Below are 23641 nucleotides of genomic sequence, written 5' to 3'. Positions count from 1 at the left end.
TGTCATCGTCGTCTTGTGGGTTTATCTTAGCAGAGGAGTCAGCCATCAGCTTTAGCACCAGTTACTTCGCCACCCCCACCCCCCTTAGCTAGCTAGGGGTGGAGGTCAGTCAGCTAGGGGTTGCCCTAGAGGGGGAGGTCGATCAGGTAGCGGTCAGGCCTGTTTCTATGCAATTCCAGCTAGTCCTAATGCTATTGCTTCTGATGCTATTATTATAGGTATTGTCTCAGTCTGCCACAGAGATGCTTCTGTGTTATTTCATCCTGGTTCCATCTTTTCTTATGTGTTATCATACTTTGCCCATTATTTGGACACGCCCCATGAGTCTCTTGTTTCATGTGTTCATGTATCTACTCCGATGGGCGATACTGTTGTTGTAGACCGTGTGTATCAGTCGTGTGTGGTGACAATTGGGGGTCTGGACACCTGAATGGATCTATTGTTGTTATGTTGGTAAACTTAGATGTTATTTTGGGCATGGATTGACTATCTTTGTGTTGTGCTATTCTAGACTATCATGCTAAGACAGTCACATTGGCTATGCCGGGTATGCTAGGATTGAGTGGCAATGTGTGACTGATTATGTTCCTAGTAAGGTAATCTCATACTTGAAGGCCCATCTTATGGTTAGGAAGGGTTGTCTTTCGTATCCATCCTTTGTGAGGGATTTCGGTGCATGGACTCCCAGTATTGATTATGTTCCAGTTGTGAGGGATTTACCCAATGTGTTTCCTGCAGACCTGTCGGGCATGCCACCAGATAGGGATATTGATTTTGGTATTGACCTGGTGTTGGGCACTCAGCCCATTTCTATTCCGCCGTATCGTATGGCACCAGCGGAGTTGAAGGAGTTAAAGAATCAGCTTCAGGAACTACTTGATAAGGGGTTCATTCGGCCTAATGTGTCACCTTGGGATGCACTGGTTCTATTTGTGAAGAAGAAGAAGGATGGCACTATGAGGATGTGCATTGATTATAGGCAATTGAACAAAGTAACAGTTAAGAACAAGTATCCTTTGCCTCGTATTGATGATTTGTTCGACCAGCTTCACGGAGCGAGAGTGTTCTCCAAGATTGATCTCTGTTCAGGTTATCACCAGTTGAAGATCAGGGACTTGGATATTCTTAAGATGTCTTTCAAGACCTAATATGGTCATTATGAGTTCTTGGTGATGTCTTTTGGGCTGACCAATGCCCCAACAGCGTTCATACATTTGATGAATAGCGTGTTCCGGCCTTATCTCGACTCGTTTGCCAGTCTTCATTGATGATATTCTGGTTTATTCGCGTAGTTAGGAGGAGCACGTGGAGTATTTGAGAGTTGTGTTGCAGAGATTGAGGGAGGAGAATCTTTATGCAAAATTTTCCAAGTGTGAGTTTTGGCTCAGTTCAGTGGCTTTCTTGGGGCACGTGGTGTCCAGTAAGGGTATTTACGTTGATCCAAAGAAGTTAGAGGCATTTCAGAGTTGGCCCAGACCGTCCTCAGCCATAGAGATTCGCAGCTTTCTTGGTTTGGCAAGTTATTATCGTTGGTTTGTTCAGGGGTTCTCATCTATCGCATCGCCCTTGACCAAGTTGACTCAGAAGGGTGCTTCATTTGTATGGTCGGATGAGTGTGAGGAGAGCTTTCAGAAGCTCAAGACAGCCTTGACCACAGCTTCAGTGTTAGTTTTGCCACCAACTTCATGTTCATATACCGTGTATTGTGATTCTTTGAGAGTTGGTACTTATTGTGTATTGATGCAGGAGGGTAGAGTTATTGCTTATGCTTCTCATTAATTGAAGCCCCATGAGAAGAACTACCCCGTTCATGATTTAGATTTGGTTGCCATTGTTCATGCATTGAAGATTTGGAGGCATTATTTGTATGGTGTGTCTTGTGAGGTGTTTACTGATCATCGTAGCCTCCAGCACTTGTTCAAGCAGAAGGATCTCAATTTGAGGCAGCAGAGGTGGTAGGAGTTGCTTAAGGATTATGATATCACTATATTGTACCATCCGGGAAAGGCCAATGTGGTGGCTGATGCTTTGAGCCGAAAGGCAGTGAGTATGGGGAGTTTGGCATATATTCCAGTTGGGGAGAGACCTCTTGCAGTTGATGTTCAGGCCTTGGCCAATCGATTCGTGAGGTTAGATATTTCAGAGCCCAGTCGGGTATTGGCTTGTGTGGTTTCTCGGTCTTCCTTATATGATCGCATCAGAGAGAGCCCATATGATGATCCTCACTTGCTTGTCCTTAAGGATAGAGTTCAGCATGATGATGCCAGAGATGTGACCATTGATGATGATAGGGTGTTGAGGATGCAGGGCCGGATATGTGTGCCCAATGTGGATGTGCTTCGGGAGTTGATTTTGGAGGAGGCCCATAACTCGTGGTATTCCATTTATCCAGCTGCCGCGAAGATGTATCAGGATTTGAGGAAACATTATTGGTGGATGAGAATGAAGAAAGAAATTGTGGGATTTGTAGCTCGGTGTCTAAATTGTCAGCAGGTGAAATATGAGCATCAGAGACTCTGTGGCTTGCTTCAGCGGATGGATATTCCAGAGTGGAAGTGGGAGCGGATCACTATGGACTTTGTAGTTGGGCTCCCATGGACATTGAAGAAGTTCGATGCTATTTGGGTGATTGTGGATCGGCCGACTAAGTCCGTGCACTTCATTCCTGTGTGTACTACCTATTCTTCAAAGCGGCTGGCATAGATCTATATCCGGGATATTGTTCGTTTGCATTGTGTCCTAGTTTCCATCATTTCAGATAGGGGCACTCATTTTACTTCGCAGTTTTGAAGGTCTGTGCAGCGAGAGTTGAGTACTCAGGTTAAGTTGAGCACAGCTTTAACCCTCAGACAGACGAGCTGTCCGAGCATACTATCTAGATATTGGAGGACATGTTGCATGCTTGTGTCATTGATTTCGGAGGGTCATAGGATTAGTTTCTACCGCTTGTAGAGTTTGCTTATAACAATAGCTACTGGCCGAGTATTCAGATGGCTCCATATGAGGCTTTGTATGGGAGGCAGTGTAGATCTCCAATTGGTTGGTTTGAGCCAGGTGAGGCTAGGCTATTGGGGACAGACTTGGTGCAGGATGCTTTACAAAAGGTGAAGGTGATTTAGGAGAGGCTTCGTACAGTGCAATTGAGACAAAAGAGTTATGCTGATAGGAAGGTTCGGAATGTGTCCTACATGGTTGGTGAGAAGGTTCTATTGAAGGTTTCACATATGAAGGGTGTTATGAGGTTTGGGAAGAATGGTAAATTAAGTCCCTGGTTCATTGGGCCTTTTGAGGTGCTTCAGAGGATTGGGGAGGTGGCTTATGAGCTTGCTTTGCCACCCAGCTTGTCGAGTTTGCATCCGATATTTCCTGTTTCTATGCTCTGAAAGTATATTGGAGATCCATATCATGTTCTGGATTTTAGCAAGGTTCAGTTAGATGATGATTTGACTTATGATGTGGAGCCAATAGCTATTTTGGGTCGTCAGGTTCGAAAGTTGAGATTAAAAGATATAGTTTCAGTGAAAGTGCAGTGGAGAGGTCGGCCCATGGAGGAGACTACCTAGGAGACTAAGCGGGAGATGCGGAGCAGATATCCTCACCTATTTGAGGCTTCAGTTATGTTTCTTGACTCATTCGAGGATGAACGTTTGTTTAAGAGGGGAGGATGTGACGGCCTGGCCAGTCGTCTCATGAGTTACCACTCTATTTCCCCTATTTCTGCTTCTTATTGCTTTGTTTATCGGTTCTATGCGTGATCGGGTTGGTTGGCTCGGGTTCGGAAAGGTTTTGAGAAGGTTTGAGACACTTAGTCTCTTTTGAGGAACTTAAGTTGAAAAAGTCAACCAGATGTTGACTTATGTGTTAGAGGGCTCGGATGTGAGTTTCGATGGTTCCGATAGCTTTGGGAGGTAATTTGGGACTTAGGAGCGTGATCGGAATGTGTTTTGGAGGTCCGAAGTAGATTTAGGCTTGAATTGGCGAAATTGAATTTTTGGCGTTTTTCGGTTGATAGGAGAGATTTTGATATAGGGGTCAGAAGGGAATTTCGAGAGTTGCAGTAGCTCCGTTGTTTCATTTGGGATGTGTGTGCAAAATTTCAAGTCATTCGGACATGGTTTGGTTGGGTTTTTGATCAAAAGCGGAATCCGGAAGATTTTGGATTCTTAGGCTTGAATTTGATGTGATTTTGGTATTTTAATGTTGTTTTGAACGTTCTGAAGGTTGGAACGAGTTTGAATAAGGTTATGGGATATGTTTGTGCTTTTGGTTGAGGTTCCGGGGGACTCGGGGTGATTTTGGGTGGTTGACGTAAAGAATGGAAATAGGAATTGGCAGTTGAAGTGTTGGAGCTGCTGTCATAACCGCATCTGCAGTTGGGAGGCTACAGGTGCGACCCCCGCTGATACGGAAAGGAGTCGTAGAAGCGAAAAGGATCAAGGAGAGCTGGAACCGCAGAAACGGTCAAGGAGCCGGACCTGCGATGGCGCATGTGCAGACTATGCATCGTAGATGCGGAGTTTGGCGTTTAACTGTTTTGCACAAAAGCGCACCTGAGACCACAGGTGTGGGTCTGCAGGTGCGATCTTGTGGCCGCAGAAGCGGTTTAGCTGGGGCAGAACATATAAATGGTTTCCTTTGCAATTTTTGAGCTATTCCACCATTTCTAAGTCGAATTTTGGAGTTTTTTGGGCGATTTGAAGAAGGATTTCAAGGGGGTTTCATTGTGGTAAGGATTTTGGACATAAAACTCGTTTTATGGTATTATTTCACATATTAGAGCTGTAATTAATGGAATTTAAGGGTTAAAATTGGGGAAAACGAGGGCTTGGTATTGGAGACCTAGACTTGAAGATTTGAGGGGCCAGTTGTGGTCGGATTTTGGGACTTTTGATATGTATGAACTCATGGAGAGATAAGAAACCAATTGATGTAAATTTATCGAATTCTCAGACGTGGGCCCGGGGGTAGGGTTTTGGTAATTTCGGGATTTATATTGAAATTTGATTATTTTCGCATGGGCTTCGTTCCCTTAGCATACGTTGACGTCGTGATTCTGATTTTGGATAGATTCAACGCGAGTGGAGGCCGATTCGAGGGGCAAAGGCGTCGCGGGCTATTGTTCGGACCGGATTGAGGTGAGTAATGATTTTAAATGTTGTCCTAAGGGTATGAAACCCCGGAGTGCACATCGTGGTGCTATGTTGAGGTGACGCCTAGATGACTAGCGTGGGGTCATGCACTATTGGGAATTGTGACTTAGTCCATCCCGAATAATTATTTTACCGCGTATTTGACTGAAAACTATTTGGTGTCATCATGTTTTGGGTTGAATGCCATATTTGAGCCTTGTGCCAACTATTTGAACCTTTAGGGGATTTTTACTGATATTTCCTCACTGTTTTGACCTTATACTTGTACTCAGTCCTACTACATTCTACTATTTTCATAACTCAGCCATGTTTACTTTGATTTAATACTTAAAATGATATTTTAAATAATATTTTGGGCTAAGCATCATGTTTTACTGTTGCCTAGTGGCTTGTGAGATTCTGACTGAGTAAGGTCGAGGGCCTATGTTGTGAGGAAATACTGATTATGATTATGAGGCTGAGGGCCTGAGATTTGTATGCCACGAGGTGGCTTGTTGATATGAGGCCGAAAGCCTATGTGATTATGTCATGAGATGGCTTGATATTGCGCTTGGGAGGTAAGGGGCCCCTCCAGGAGTCTGCACACCCCCAGTGAGCGCGGGTACCATTGTGATATGAGATATAGCCCGAGGGGCTGGTTATTGTTCCATGTGTTGCCCCAGGGGCTGATCCTGTTGGTATTGAGACCGAGGGGCATTTCTTTATGTGTTTACCTTTTCTAGTTGCATGTCTTTTACTTTCTTAACTGTTTAAAAAGGTATTTTAAGAAGCTTAAACTGAACTAAAGTGACTTTGCATAATTTCACTATTTCATTACTTTTACTGGCTATTATTGCTTCCTTATAGCCTGTGACGTGCCTTACATGATTTCTTACTTCTCAGTCTTTATTTATAATTATTACTCACTGAGTTGGAGTACTCAATTTACTCCCTGCACCGCGTGTGCAGATTCAAGCGCTTCAGGTCTTGCTCGCGAGGGTTGCGAGCTTCCAGCAGATTCCAGAGTTCACGAGGTAGCTGTTCGGCGTTCGCAGCCCCGTGCTTCTCCCCCTATCTCATTTATTTTCTCTTGTTAGTGATTCTGTAGTAGCTGTGTAGACTCTTCAGACTTGTAGTATATTGATAGATGCTCATGAGTGGTGACACCCCGATGTCAGGCTGTGTTGATTTTATTTTCGCAAATTATACTGTTTCACTGCTTATTTTGGGATTTTATCATGATTAGGACTTAATACTTATTACTTAAATTTCTTAAAAATGAATTGGAAATGTGTCGACTGGCCTCGTCTTCACGAGAGACGCCATCACGACCGAGTTCGGGTTTAGGGTCGTGACACTAGTGAACTCCGAACCGCCTACTGGAAGCAATCAATCCTCGCTAGTAGAACCCGAGGCTCTTGAATCTGCACATAGGGTGCATGGAATAATGTGAGTACGCTAACTCAGTGAGTAATAAAAGTAAAGGCAACTGAGCGATAAGAAAACACGTAAAACACAACAAAATGATACAACGAGGCAGTATAAAACTAATACAATGCAATAAAATAGTGAAAGCTCATAAAAACACCTTAGTTCAGTGAAAACCTCTTTAAAACATCTTTTAGCAGTTTAAACGAGTGATTGAAAAGTAATGAGAACAAATAGAAACATAAATCGGCCCCTCGGGCAAAATACCAACAGAACTAGCCCCTCGGGCTATCTCACCATCTCATATCAGCCCCTCGAGCAATAACATGGAACAACATCAGCCCCTCGGGCTATATCACATATCACACTAGGTACCCATGCTCACTGAGGTGTACAGCCTCCGGGAGGGGCCTCTTACGACACAAGCGCAATATCAAGTCAAATCGTGGCATAATCAAATAGGCTCTCGGCCTCATATCAAGCCACCTTGTGGCATCACAAATCGGGCCTCGACCTCATAATCATGAATCAGCACAATATTGATGCGGCACGCAGCCCAATCCCATAATAACCTCACAACATAGGCCCTCAGCCCTACTCAGTCAAAAATCTCTAAAAGCCACTCGTGCACAGTAAAATATGATGCTCAACCCAAAATATCATTTAAGATGTCAAAACAGAGTAAATATGGCTGAGTTATGAAAATAGTAGAATACAGCATGACTAAGTACAAATATGAAGTCAAAATAGTGAGGAATAGTAGTAAAAATCCCCTAAGGGTCCAAAACAGTTGGCACGAGGCCCAAATATGGCATTCAGCCCAAAATATGATGATAGCAAACAGTTTTCAATCAAATACGCGGTAAAATAGTCATATAGGACGGACTAAGTCACAATCCCCAACGGTGCACGACCCCACACTCGTCATCTAGCGTGTGCGTCACCTCAAAGTAGCACAACGATGTGAAATCCGGGGTTTCATACCCTCAGGACAACATTTACAATCATTACTCACCTCTATCCGGTCCAAACTCTAGCCCGCGATGCCTTTGCCTTTCGAATCGGCCTTCGGATGCTCCAAATCTATTCAAAATCAGTACATAACCATTAAAATATGGTAAGGGAACAAAGCCCACTCGAAAGTAATCAAATTACAACACAAATCCCAAAATTAACCAAAACCCGACCCTCAAGCCCACGTCTCGGAATTTGATAAAAATTACATCAATAAACTCCTTATCCTCCCACGAGTTCATCCATATCCAAAGCACCAAAATTCGACTACAATTGACCCCTCAAACCCTTACTCAAAGGTCTCCAATCTCAAGCCCTAATTCCCAATTTTTAACCCTTAATTTCCATTAATTTCAAGCCAAATCAGTGAAATAACACCATAGAAAAGCGTTTAGGGTCCAAAAACCTTACCTTTATGAAATTCCCTTGAAATCCCTCTTCAAATCGCTCCCTCAAGCTCAAACTCGCATGCAAATTGTCACGACCCTAGTTCCCTCTCCGTGAACTATTGTGACGGCACCTAGTCTCTACGACTAGGTAAGCCTAACAAATGCGGAAAAGAAACAAATTTGTTGAAAGAAAATAATATAAAACCGAGATAACAAAATGAAATAGTTTTTAAGATGCTGCCCGGCATATAACAGTACAAGAATCTCAACCTAACACTCCCAAAATCTGGAAACCCATGAATCACAAGTTAAGAGGTACATAAGAAGCTCTAACTCCAGAAATGTCTAACAACAGGAAAAATACAGAAGGGCTATACTATTACAGAAAGATAGAAAGGGACTCCTCGGTCTGCGGATGCGGCAGATATACCTCGAACTCTCTACAAAATCACCTCGCCTCAAGGATGATAAGGCTGAGTGGAAGTACCTGGATCTGCACATGAAAAACATGCGCAGAAAGGGCATGAGTACACCACAGCGGTACTCAGTAAGTGCCAAGCCTAACCTCGATCGGGTAGTGACGAGGAAGGTCAGGGCCCTACTGAGATTAAATGAAATACAAGATTTAACAGTATAGAACAAAATAGTATAAATAAGTGCAACAGTAAAAGTAACACAGGATAGAAAGAACAACAACAACTACTATAGAGGCAAAGTAAACACAGAAAGAAATATAACTCAGCACAGAGATAACATCCGATCGAGTGGATCCTGGTATCTCCCAGGATACCGTCCTGTAGTCCCCAAATATAAATATCCAGTGGATCTCCCGGGATACCATCCTATAGTCCAACTCATAAAGCGAGGGGATCTCCCAAAATACCGATCCGTAGTCCCAAACGTAAATACTCAGTACAGGGGGAATCTACCGGGTGCAGTCCCGTAGTTCCAATGTAAATGTGTAGGGGGATCTCCCGGAATACCATTCTATAGTCCCAAAGTAAACATACATGGGGATCTCCCAGGATACCATCCCGTAGTCCCAAAGTAAATACACAACAACAAGAAGAAGAATACACAGTTCAATTCAAATTCCATACCAAGGTAAAATAGGTATTTCTAGCCTAGCATGCTGCATATAATACAAATAAGGCAGTTTGAGCAAGTAAAACAATTAAGTCAATTAGACATGCTTCCCTAAGCTAGAAACAGACTTAAATTCCAAGTAGTATAAACAGGAAAAAAGAAACATAATTGTAATTACTTAATGAAAACCGAATTTTCAACAATTAGCACAAGTACTCACTCGTTACCTCACGTACAAGGCATTTCAAATATCAATAATACCAAATCCTAAGGGTAGTTCCCCCACACAAGATTAGGCAAGCCACTTACCTCGAACCGGCTCAAAATCAATTCGAAATAATGCTTTTGCCATGAGTACTCGACTCCATATGGCCCAAATCTATTCAATTCAATTGCATAATGTAAATAGCACTTCAAGTAACTGATTCTACAAATAAATTCTGAGCTAATATGCGAAATTAGGTAAAATGACCAAAACGCTCCTCGGACCCATGTCTCGCGATGGGTAAAATTTACATTTTCAGAATCCTCACACTCTCACAAGTTCAGTCATACCAAAAGTACCAAAATTGGACCTCAAATGGTCCCTCAAATCATCATTCAAAGCTCTCTAATTAATCAAGCCCTAACCCCAAATTTACCACTGATTTTCCCTCAAATTTCATGCTTACAATGATAAAAATCACCATAATAACGAGTTTATGTTCCAAGAATCTTACCTCCTCAAAGCTCCCTTGAATTCCCTCTCAAAAACCTCCCAAAAAGCTCAAATTGCGGATGAAAGTGGTGAAGGAATGGGCAAAATCGCGACTGAAACCTTATATAGATTCTGGCCCAGGGTTTTTGCACATGCGGCCTTTTTCTCGCACCTGCGGACCTGTACCTACGGTCCCAGGTGTGCATCTACAAAATTTCACTTAAAGGGGTAGGCCTCACCTACGCTTCTTCTACTGTATCTGCGGTCATGCAGGTGCGTGGGCACTTCCGCACCTGCGGCTTCTAGCTTTTCCTCAACTTGCCGCATCTGCAGCTCCGCACCTGCGGTCTCCAATCTGCAGGTGCAGTTATGATAGAAATTCAGCATCTTCAGCTGCACACTCTAACTCTCAACTTCCCGTCAACCATCCGCAATCATCCCGAGGCCCCCGAGACCTCAACCAAAAGCACAACCAAGTCATATACCACTATCCAAACTTATACCAATACTCAAAACACCTAAAACAACATCGAAACATCGAATTAACCATGGATTAGAGCCTAAGAACTCCAAAAACTCTCAAATTACGTTTTCGATCAAAAAGTCTATCAAACTTTGTCCGAATGACCTGAAATTTTGCACACACGTCACATTCAACACTACGGAGCTACTCCAACTTCCGGAATCCCATTTCGACCCTTAGATCAAAATCTCACTATCGAACCGAAAACTTCCAAAAATTCAAATTCTGGCATTTCAAGCATAAATTAACTACGGACCTCCAAAACACAATCCGGACACGGCCCTAAGCCTGAAATCACCCAACAGAGCTAACAGACCCGTCGGAATTCCATTCCAAGGTCATCTTCGCACCACTACAACTACGGCCCAAATTCTACAACTTAAACTCTCATTTAGGGACTAAGTGTCCCAAAATACTCCGAAGCTCAAAACCAAACATCTCGGCAAATCAAAATAGTATAAACAAACACGGGGAAAGCATCGTTACACAAATGGTGAAGAATAACTCAAAAATCATGAAGGAAATTTTTTATACTTTCTGACCCAGGCTTTTTGCACCTGCGGTCCATACACCGCATCTGCAGTACCGCTTCTGCGTTCTAGCCCACCGCACTTGCGGATTTCACTTAAAACCCCAATTCCGCATCTGCGATCGAATACTCGCATCTGCGCCATCACAGGTGCGCTCTACATTTACGGCTCCTGACCTACACGTCCTTGACTGCATCTGCGGCGTCACACCTGCGGTCCCCAATTCGCAAGTGCGGAAATAACAGGAGCAGGAAATTTTGCAACTTCTCAAAAACTCCAAACTATCTGTCAACCATCCGAATCCATCCCGAGGCCCTCGGGACCTCAATGCAATATTCCAACATATCCCATAACCTCATTCAAACTTATTCCAACCTTCGGAACGCTCAAAACAACATCGAAACACCAAAATTACATTGGATTCAAGCCTAAAAATTCCAAATTCCGCTTTCGATCAAAAAGTCTATCAAACCTCATCCAAATGAACTGAAATTTTGCACACACTTCCCAAATGACACGACGGACCTACTGCAACTCCCGGAATTTCATTCCGACACCTATATCAAAATCTCACCTATCAACTGAAAAACACCAAAATTCCAACTTCATCAATTCAAGCCTAAATCTACTCTGGACCTCCAAAACACATTCCGATCACGCTCCTAAGTCCCAAATCACCTCCCGAAGCTATCCGAACCATCGAAATTCACATTCGTGCCCTTTCTCACATAAGTCAACATCTGGTTGACTTTTCAAACTTAAACTCACTCAAAAGAGACTAAGTGTCTCAAACCTTACCAAAACCTTTCCGAACCCGAGCCAACCAACCCGATAACACATAGTACCGATAAACAAAGCAATAAGAAGAAGAAATGGGGAAAACGAAGCAGTAACTCATGAGACGACTAGCCGGGTCACATCCTCCCCCTCTTAAACAAACGTTCATCCTCGAATGAGTCAAGAAACATACCTGAAGCCTCAAATAGGTGAGGATATCTGCTCCGCATCTCCGCTCAGTCTCCCAGGTAGCCTCCTCCATGGGCCGACATCTCCACTGCACTTTTACTGAAACTATATATTTTGATCTCAATTTTCGAACTTGACGACCCAAAATAGCTACTGGCTCCACATCATAAGTCAAATCATCATCTAAATGAACCGTGCTGAAATCCAGAACATGAGATGGATCTTCAATATACTTTCGGAGCATAGAAACATGAAATATCGGATGCACACTCGACAAGCTGGGTGGCAAAGCAAGCTCATAAGCTACCTCCCCAATCCTCCGAAGCACTTCAAAAGGCCCAATAAACCGAGGACTCAATTTACCCTTCTTTCCAAATCTCATAACACCCTTCATAGGTGAAACCTTCAACAGAACCTTCTCACCGACCATGTAGGACACATCCCGAACCTTCCTGTCAGCATAACTCTTTTGTCTCGACTGCGTTGTATGAAGCCTTTCCTGAATCACCTTCACCTAGTCTACATCATCATGCACCAAGTCTGTACCCAATAGCCTAGCCTCACTCGGCTCAGACCAACCGACCAGAGATCTACATCGCCTCCCGTACAAAGCCTCATATAGAGCCATCTAAATACTCGATTGATAACTATTGTTATAAGCAAACTCTGCGAGCGGTAGAAATTGATCCCATGATCCTCCAAAATTAATGACATAAGCACACAACATGTCCTCCAATATATAAATAGTGTGCTCGGACTGCCCGTCCGTTTGAGGGTCAAAAGTTGTGCTCAACTCGACCTGAGTACCCAACTCTCTCTGCATGGCCCTCCAAAACTGAAAAGTAAAATAAGTACCTCTATCTGAAATGATGGAAACCGGGACACCATGAAAACGAACAATCTCTCGAACATAGATCCCTGCCAACCGCTATGAAGAATAGGTAGTACACACAGGAATGAAGTGCACGGACTTGGTCAGCCGATCCACAATCACCCAAACAACATCGAACTTCTTCAAAGTCTGTGGGAGTCCAACTACAAAATCCATAGTGACCCGCTCCACTTCCACTTTGGAATATCATCTGCTGAAGCAAGCCACCCGGTCTCTAATACTCATATTTCACCTGCTGACAATTGAGATACCGAACTACAAACCCCACAATATCCTTCTTCATTCTCCTCCACTAATAATGTTGTCTCAAATCCTGATACATCTTCGTGGCACCCGGATTAATGGAATACCATGAGCTATGGGCCTCCTCTAAAATCAACTCTCGAAGCCCATCTACATTGGGCACGCATATCCAGCCTTGCATCCTCAATACCCCATCATCACTAATAGTCACATCTCTGGCATCGTTGTGCTGAACTCTGTCCTTAAGGACAAGCAAATGAGGATCATCATACATGCGCTCTCTGATGCAATCAAATAAGGAAGACCGAGAAATCACACAAGCCAATACTTGACTGGGCTCTAAAATATCCAACCTCACGAACCAATTGGCCAAGGCTTGAACATCAACTGCAAACAGTCTCTCCCCAATTGGAATATATGCCAAACTCCCCATACTCACCGCCTTCCTACTCAAGGCATCGGCCACCACATTGACCTTTCCCTGATGGTACAAGATAGTAATATCATAATCCTTTAGCAGCTCCAACCATCTCTGCTACCTCAAATTGAGATCCTTCTATTTGAACAAGTGCTGGAGGCTACAATGATCAGTAAACACCTTACAAGACACACCATACAAATAATGCCTCCAAATCTTCGACGTGTGAACAATGGCAGCCAAGTCCAAATCATGAACATGGTAGTTCTTCTCATGGGTTTTCAACTGACGAGAAGCATAAGCAATAACTCTACCTTCTTGCATCAACACAGACCCAATACCAACTCTCGAAGCATCATAATACATCATATATGAACCTGAAGCTGATGGCAAAACTAATACTGGAGCCGTGGTCAAGGCTGTCTTGAGCTTCTGAAAGATCTCCTCACACTCATCAGACCATCTAAATGGAGCACCCTTTTGAGTCAACTTGGTCAAGGGTGATGCTATATATGAAAATCCCCAAAAAACCAACAGTAAAAACTCGCTAAATCAAGAAAGCTGTGAATATCTGTAGCTGAGGACGGTCTAGGATAACTCTAAACCGCCTCTATCTTCTTCAGATCAACCTGAATACCCTCGCTAGACACCACGTGCCCCAAGAAAGCCACTGTACTGAGCCAGAACTCACATTTGGAGAACTTTGCATACAGCTTCTCCTCCCTCAACCTCTGCAACACAACTCTCAAATGCTCTGCATGCTCCTCCTGACTACGCAAGTACACCAGAATATCATCAATAAAAACAATCACGATAGAGTCGAGATAAGGCCGAAACACGTTGTTCATCAAATGCATGAACGTTGTCGGGGCATTGGTCAGTCCAAAGGACATAACAAGGAACTCATAATGACCGTATCTGGTCCTGAAGGCTATCTTAAGAATATTCGAGTCCTTGATCTTCAACTGGTGATAACCTGAACGGAGACCAATCTTGGAGAACACCCTCGCTTCTTGAAGCTGGTAAAATAAATCATCGATATGAGGCAAAGGATACTTGTTCTTGATTGTTACTTTGTTCAACTGCCTATAATCAATGCATATCCTCCTCGTGTCATCCTTCTTCTTAACAAATAGAAAAGGCACACCCCAAGGTGGCACACTAGGCTAAATGAACCCCTTATCAAGGAGTTCCTGAAGCTACTCCTTCAACTCCACTAGTTCCATACGATACGGTGGTACAAAAATAGGTTGAGTGCCCGACACCAAATCAATACCAAAATTAATATCCCTATCCGGCGGCATGCCTGGTAGGTCTACAAGAAACACATCGGGAAAATCCCTTACAACAGGAACAGAACCAATACTAGGAGTCTCTGCACCGACATCCATCACAAAGGCTAAGTACGAAAGACAACCCTTCCCAACTATACGCTAGGCCTCCAAGAACGAAATCACCCTACTGGGGAAAATCAATCAAACCTCGCCACTCAATCTGTGGCACACCCGGCATAGCCAACGTCACTGTTTTAGCATGATAGTCCAAAATAGCACGACACAAATATAGCTAATCCATGCCCACTATCATATCAAAGTCCACCATACAAAGCAATAATAGGTCCACTCGGGTCTCCAGACCCCCAATAGTCACTACACACGACCAGTAAACACGGTATACAACAACAGTATCGCCCATCAGAGTAGATACACGACTAGATGAAATAAGAGACTCACGGGGCTTATCCAAATAACGAGCAAAATATGATGACATATAAGAAAAGTGGAACCGAGATCAAATAATACAGAGGCATCTCTGTGGCAGACTAAGACAATACCTGTAATCACAACATCTGAAGCAATAATATTAGGTCTAGCTGGGAGTGCATAGAAACGTGCCTGACCACCACCTGATCGACCTCCCCCTCTAGGGAGCCCCCTAGCTGATTGTCCTCCACCCCTATCTGGCTGGGTGGGTGATGGTGAAGTAACTGGCACTGAAGTCGATGGTTGACTCCTCTGCTGAGATGAACTCCCAAGACGACGAGGACACTGCCTCCATATATGGCCCAAATCTCCACACTCATAACAACTCCCGGGTGCTGGAGGCGGGGACTGAAGGGAACCTCTAGCACCGAAATGACTAGCAGATGCGCCTGGCATAGAAGAGCCCTGAACTGATGGAGCACGGGATGAACTCTGGGCTGGAAGGGCACTGAGTGATGAATGGCCCTGATGAGAACTATGAGAACCATGACCTAATGATGCCCTACACTAACCTGGGTGAGCTGACTGTGCATGACTGAATAGACAACCTCTACCATGCTGAATTTAACCCCTCGAAGGAGCACCACCATAACTACCAAATCCTCGAGGCCTCTTGGCCGCCCTCTCATCTCGCTCTTGGTGATGAACTGACTCAATCTCGCGAGCAATGTCAACAAACTCCTCAAAGGTAGCACCAGACACCCTCTCCCTGGTCATGAGAATACGAAGCCGGTATGTGAGGCCATCAACGAACCTCATGATCCTCTCTCTCTCTCTCTCTCTCTATCAGAACCAACCAAACAGCATGACGAGCCAACTCTGAGAAGCTCATCTCATACTGTATCGCAGTCAAATCTCTCTGACGCAACAACTCGAACTGCTTGCGCAGCTCCTCTCTGCGAGACTGTGGCACATACTTCTCTAAAAAGAGAACGGAGAACTGCTACCAAGTAAGGGGTGCTGCACTAACAGGCCTACGCCTCTCATAAGCCTCCCACCAAGTGAAGGCAGCTCCAAAAAATTGAAAAGTAGTGAAAGCGACCCTGCTGGTCTCCAGAATACCCGTTGTATGAACAATCCTCTAACACTTTTCCAAGAAACCATGGGCATCCTCGCCCTCTGCACTACTGAAAGTCAGAGGCTGAAGTCTACCAAACCTCTCCAATCTATGTTGCTCATTCTCTGGCATAACAGGAGCCACATAGTCCTGAACAGCTGCAACCGGCTAGGCTGGAGGTGCCCCGGTGTTTGAAGTCCCTGCTCAACCTACTCAGGTGTGTGAGCGGCGGGAGTCTGAGTGCCTCCCCCGGCCTGAGAAGTAGCTGCGGCTATAGTAACTAAGACCTCCTGAGCTAGGCTAGTGCATACTGATAGAATATGAGCCAAGGCTGATGTGCCGGAGAATTTCGGCACATTTAATACAAATTGCTTAGATTTAGCTTGTTTTAGATGCAATTATCTTCTATGCTTATGTAATCTTAGTGTTTTGCAGTGCATGAGGTTTACGGACTTAAGAGCATGGAAATGGAATAAAAAAGCCATAAAAGACAAGAAAAGAACAAATGCATCGCAAATGTGGATATGCGATCGCAAATCCAACATGCGGATCGCAGAATGCTCAAGGGAATCGCAAACCACAATAGATTTTCGGGCAAAGTCCAGTGCAAGAAATGCTGAAGGTGGAAAATGCAACGCGAAATGCGATCGCATATCTGCAATGCGGACCGCAAAATGTGAATGCGATGAAGCTCTGGAAACTAGGGTTTGAAGATGTGATGGCTATGTCAAGAATGCGGACCGCATGTCTGTTATGCGACAGATATGCGGTCGCATATTTAACCAGAAAGGGTATTTTTGTCCAAATTTTGTTCCGAGTTTTGACCCACTATAAATAGATTTATTGGAGTTTTGTGGGGGCAGCTTGTCTGATTTTGGAGATACAATACAAGGCTTTATTATTCCTCTCTTTTGGAAGCTTTTGGGTCAAGAATCTTGAACTTTGTAAGCTTTATGGCACTATTCTCAACCTTTTGTATTCTAGTATATGTAGGTAACTTTAAATCTAAGGTTGTGGACCCTAAATGGGTGTTATGTTAATGGGTGTTTAATATTGAATATATATATAATGGTTGGTTGATATTTATTTACTTCCCATTCTTCATTTATTGTTGGTGGTTGCAAACATTAACAAGTGCCATTAAATTCTTACTTTGCTTGGGAAAGTGGGTTAGAATTTGGTAGAAGTAAATATCAAAGACTCAAGGCTTTAAATCTTGTTTAATAGAATCGCTTAGGAATAAGTGAGTTTATTTGGCATAGATTGATTGTTCTTAATTGCAACTCTTTTATATTTGGAAAAATCATAAAGAGGAAATACTACTCAACTATTGGAAAATATTGGGTAGTCATTTAGAAATCATTTGCATATCAAAAGAACCTTCCACTAGAAATATACCATATTAACACCGATAGCATTACACTTCATTGAAGGGGACATAACCTTGGTTTATTTAATCAAATTATTTACATTCTCAACATTACAACTAGCTATTTCTTCAAACCAAAATCATTTCATACTCTTGTTACCGTTAACCGAATAGAATTACGACTTTAGTCAAGTAACACACTATTTGAGTAACCTTTTCACACCTATTCCCTGTGGGATTCGCCCCCAACCTTGTTGGGTTATTATATTTTGACACCAACCGCCTTACACTATTTAATTAAAGTGTAATTTGAGCGTATCAAATTTTGGCATCGTTGCCAGGGAATACGGTTTTGAAATTACTAATTAGTGTGTGCTTTACTTTACGTCTTAGTCTATTCCATCACACTTTTCTTGTTTTGCTTGGTGTTGATAGGAAAATATGGCCGAATATGAAGAAGAAATGGAAGAAAATCCTTTTGCGGACATAGAGGAGTACATTGAGGATACAAATGCTATTGTACCTCCGGTCGTTGGTGCTGCAACTTTCAAGGTGGAACATGGTTTAATCCTTATGCTCAAAGCGGAGGGGTTTTTTTGGAATTCCACTGATGATGATCCGACAAAACATCTTAGAAACATCTTGGGTGTGTGTGCGATGCATAAGCAGAACAATGTCTCTGATGATGCTCTAAGGTTGAGGTGCTTCAAGTACTCACTAGCTGGGGACGCAAAGAAATGGCTCCAAAATATGCCACCAAACTCCATTCATTCTTGGCCTGAACTTGTCCGGGCATTCTTAGCTAAATGGTTCCCGCAAAGTAAGAAGTCTGAGCTCCGGGATAAAATTTTCTTTTTCAAGCAAGTACCGGGAGAACATCTATATGAGGCATGGGATCGGTTCAAGTTATATTTGGTGAGATCTCCCAACCATGGTTTTCCGAATTCTACATGGGCTTGGATACTATGAACCAATCTATAGCCAAGAATGTAGCTGACGGATCTTTCATGGACAAATTATTCGCAAGGGTCACACAAATACTTGACAAAATAGCAAAGCATAATCAAGCATGGCACTCCGGGGACACCACAGGTGGAATTGCATATGGGTCTCCTTCCTTGACCACCATGAACAAGGAAACCCAAGAGAGGGATCAAGTGATTGCAGGGCTTGCCACAAATGTCAATGTGTTGACAAAGATGTTCACATAAAGCCAAACGAAGAAAGTAAATATGGTGGAAGATGTGCAACCCATATCATATGAAGACTTTGAGGAGGTAAACTATGTCAACAACTCTGAAGGAGGTTATCAAAGGCAACAATATCAAGGTCAAGGACAACAAAATCAATGGAGGTCTCACCCGCAAGGGCAAGGCAACCAACAGTGGAGAAATGACCAAGGCGGCTCAAATCAAGGTAATTGGAAAAACAACAATAACTTCCCAAATCGGAGTTCAAACCCTTATGTTCCTCCAAAGGGTCAATATTCAAATCAAGGTTCCTCAAGTGAGTCTAAGTTGGAAGGCATGCTTGAACGGGTATTGCAAAATCAAGAGAAGTCTGACACTTCTATGAGGAGTATGACCGAGCTTGTTGGTTCTCATACCGCATCCATTCAAAAATTGGAGATGCAAATGAGAGACCTCTCTAGGGAACAAAATCCGAAGCAAAAGGGGACACTTCCAAGTGACACAATTGCAAACCCTAAGGGTAGTTGGGGTGGTCCAACTAGTCATGTCATGGCAATTACTACTCGGAGTGGGAAGGTACTACAAGGAGGGAGTGAACAAGTGGTTGAAGTTGAAGAGCCCGAACATGAAGTTGAGATTGAAGAGCCAAGTGTTGTTAAAGTTGAAAAGGTTCCAAAAGAGTTGAAGATGCAACAAGAAAACCGGGAAGAGGTAAAGGAAAAGGTAAAAGAGACATCAAAAATTCTACCACCTATTCCTAGACCTCCTCCTCCATTCCCTCAAAGACTTTCTAGGAAGGTTGATAATAGCAAACTTTAAAAGTTCTATGACATTCTCAAGCAATTATTGGTGAATATTCCATTTGTGGAAACATTTCAAGAGATGCCGAGTTTTGCTAAATATTTGAAAGATTTGATTACCAAGAAGAGAACCACCAAAAATTAAGTGGTGAATGTGACTCACCGGGTTAGTTCTATCAGTGCAACATTTAACATTCAAAAGAAAGAAAACCCGTGAGCTTTCATCATTCCTTGTACTATTGAGGCACATGATTTTGCAAGAGCCCTTTGTGATAATGGGGCTAGCATCAACTTGATGCCTCTTGCCATTTACAAGCACGCATGGTTAGGTATGCCAAGTCCCACAAGTATGAGATTGCAAATGGCCGGTCGTTCCATAAAGAAACCGGTGGGAATTGTTGATGATGTACTTGTTAAAGTGGGAAAGTTTCATCTACCTGCCGATTTCGTAATCCTTGATTGTGCGGTTGATAAAGAGATCCCTATCATTTTGGGGAGACCATTCCTTGAACAATTGTTGGAAGTCTTGAAGAAGCATAGGCAATCTATTGGATGGACAATTGCGGCTATTTGAGGGATTCCCCCCAGAATTTGCGAACACAAGATCCAATTAGAGAGTGAGACGAAACCAAGTGTGAAACATCAACGATGGTTGAAGCCGTCCATGCAAGAGGTGGTAAAGAAAGAAATCATCAAGTGGTTGGATGCCGGGGTAGTCTACCCCATTGCCGATAGTTCTTGGGTGAGCCCAGTGCAATGTGTGCCGAAAAAGGGAGGCATGACCGTGATTGAAAATGATAAAAATTAGTTCATCCCGATAAGAACGGTGACCGGAAGGAGGGTGTGTATGTATTATCGGAAGCTCAACAGTGCCACATGCAAAGACCTTTTCCCTATGCTTTTTATTGATCAAATGCTTGATCAGCTAGTAGGAAGGTCATTTTATTGCTTTCTTAATGGATATTCTGGCTACAACCAAATTAACATAGCACTGGAGGACAAAGAGAAGACAACATTCACTTGCCCTTACGAAACTTTTACTTTTAGCCGGATGCCATTTGGTTTGTGCAATGCTCCGGCTACATTTCAAAGATGTATGATGTCCATTTTCTCCGACATGGTGGAGGATTTTCTAGAGGTTTTCATGGACGAATTCTCGATGGTAGGTGACTCTTTTGAGCACTGTCATAATAATCTTAGACAAGTGCTTGAGAGATGTGAAGAGACCAACCTTGTGCTCAACTGGGAGAAATGCCATTTCATGGTGGATGAAGGCATTGTATTGGGGCATAAAATTTCAAAACATGGCATAGAGGTTGATCGGGCAAAGATTGAGATTATTTCCAAGCTTCCTCTGCCTACTTTCGTTAAAGGTGTTCGAAGTTTATTGGGGCATGCTGGGTTCTATAGGTATTTCATCAAGGATTTTTCCAAGATTGCAAATCCTATGTGCAAACTCCTTGAGAAAGATGCCAAATTTGTGTTTGACGAGAAATGCCTCAAAGCCTTTGAGGAATTGAAGCAAAAGCTCACCACAACACCTATTATTGTCACACCCGATTAGTCTCTTCCTTTCGATCTCATATGTAATGCTAGTGGTGTAGCTATTGGAGCAATGCTTGGCCAAAGTCACAACAAGGTTCTCCACCCGATCTGTTATGTAAGCAAGACACTCAATGGAGCGCAAATGAATTACATAGTGACTGAGCAAGAATTTCTTGCCATTATTTATGCCTTTGAGAAATTCCGGTCTTATTTGTTGGGATCCAAGGTGATAGTGTACACAGATCATGCTACTCTTTGATATCTCATGGCAAAGAAGGTTGCAAAGCCTAGATTAATTCGGTGGGTCTTGTTGTTGCAAGAATTTGATTTCGAGGTTAAGGATCGCAAGGGAACTCAAAATCAAGTAGCGGATCATTTATCAAGGCTTGAAGAGGCAGGGAGGCCAAATGGAGATCTTGAAATCAACGATGCATTCCCGGATGAACACATATTGGCACTAACTAGCCCTTTTGCTCCTTGATATGTCGATATTGCTAACTACTTGGTTAGTGACCTTATTCTGGATGGATTGGAATCCTATCAAAAGAAGAAGTTTTGAGAGACTGTCGGCAATACTATTGGGAAGAACCATTCTTATTCTGTGTGTGTGCTAACAACATCATCAGAAGGTGTGTTCCAGAAGAAGAGATTATGCCCAATCAAGTGGTCAAGTTGAGGTTTCCAAAGGATGCAGTTTGTCCATGACAAAAAGATCTTGAAGAGGGAGTTCAAGTCGGGTGACTTGGTTTTACTCTTTAATTCAAGCATCAAATTATTTCCGGGCAAGCTCAAATCGAAATGGTCTGGTCCATTCAAGGTGGTCAATGTCTCTATTTTTGGAGCTGTGGAACTAGAATCGGAGGATGGGCTCCGAACCTTCAAAGTGAATGGCTAGCGAGTCAAGCACTACTTGGGCACAGATGGAGAAAAACATTTTGTGGAGAAGTTGTCTCTCAAAGATGGTCCATGCCCGACCAATGAGTGAATCCTAAGGAACGCCAACTTCGTCGTGTCGTGACGTTAAATCAAACGCTTCATGGGAGGCAACCCATGTGTGGTAACACCCTTTGGCCTTTAAATTTTTAATTTTTGTTAGATACATTTAATTGAGCAATTTAAAGTGTGTGTTAGAGTGCAGAGGATTCAAAAGATCATAACACTGGGCAAGATATCATGAGAAAGGGAAGAAAAATCACCTTGGGAAGTTTGCTACGCATATGCGGTCGCATTTTCACTATGCGGACCACATTGTGGTCGCAATCCCAGACAGTGTGTTTGGATAAAATTGGTGATCAGATTGCGACAAGGTGGTGCACTTTGTGGACCGTATTTCCATTATGCGATCGCATAGTGCACGCATTTTTGGCCCTCCAGCAACTCAATTGAATCCACCGCATAACACTTATGCGGTCGCATAATGTGTTATGTGGTGACTTACCCATCGCAAATTGCTCAGGTACGTCCTTCGCATCTCTTCATTCAAAACAAAAAGAAAACTTTTTTATTATCAGAAACAAAACAAAAGCGAAAAATAAAACGAAAAAAAAGGAACGGAGAATGCAAAATGGCCACTGCATCACGAACGTAAGGCAAACACCTATGAAATCATCTCCCAAGTGTGCTCATAAACTCATCACTGGTATGTTTTCCTTGCCCCGATTTCATCCTTGCACGCTTTAATTTCAATTTTGTCTTTGTGTCGATTTCTCATTTTCTTTTTCTTCTTGTTTGTGTTTGGTAGTTAAATGTTTGCTAATAATGTGATTTTGGCTAAGTAGTGTGTTTTGGGGTGCTTGGTAGTAAAAAGTAGGTCTGCCATTGTTGAGAGTTAAGTTCAATCGTTGGGAGCGATGAATTTTGCGGCTCGCATTATCAAAATGCGGTCCGCATTTTTGCCGCAAAAGTGAACCCTAACTGGCTGAAGAAGATGACAAAATGCGGCGACTTTGCGATCGCATAATTGATATGCAGACCGTAAAGTCACCGCATACTGAGACATACTACCCAGTTTAATAACATGTTGTTTGCGGCCATTTGGCGATCGCATATCCAACTTTGCGGTGGATTTTGCGATCGCATTTTATGATTTTGTTTTCTGAGAAATCAGGTATGCGATGGTTATGTGAACCCCATAATGGTTATGCGATTGCATAACCCATCGCATACTTAGATCATTTGAATAGCCTGAGAGTTAGTGACAAGTTTGCGGTCCGCATAGTGGTTATGCGACCGCATAACCTGTCACATTCTTAGCTTTTTCTTGAGTTTTTCTGTTTTCTTTTCATTAATGCCTACCATGTTGCTCACGTTTCATTTTTGTGCAGATATGGGTCCTAGGAAACATACATCCACTGCCCAGAAAAGGGCCTCATCCATACATCAAACTCAACAAGCAAAACGTCCGTGACTGGACCTTACTGCTACACTTCCCTCCCAGTCTGATAAGGAGGAGTCCTTGCCCTCAGTTGACCTATAAGCTGAGGCAATAAGGAAACGAGGAGATGACTTCCAACTCAGGTTTGGGGTCGAAGGGTCCAGGGAGCTTTATAGAGAAGGGCTAATCAAACGAAAAATCCTGGTCGAAAAACAACTGAGTTTGAAT

Source organism: Nicotiana tabacum, chromosome 7 (genome assembly GCF_000715075.1).
Source record: "Nicotiana tabacum cultivar K326 chromosome 7, ASM71507v2, whole genome shotgun sequence".
NCBI lineage: Eukaryota > Viridiplantae > Streptophyta > Magnoliopsida > Solanales > Solanaceae > Nicotiana > Nicotiana tabacum.
Note: the sequence above shows the minus strand (reverse complement) of the source record.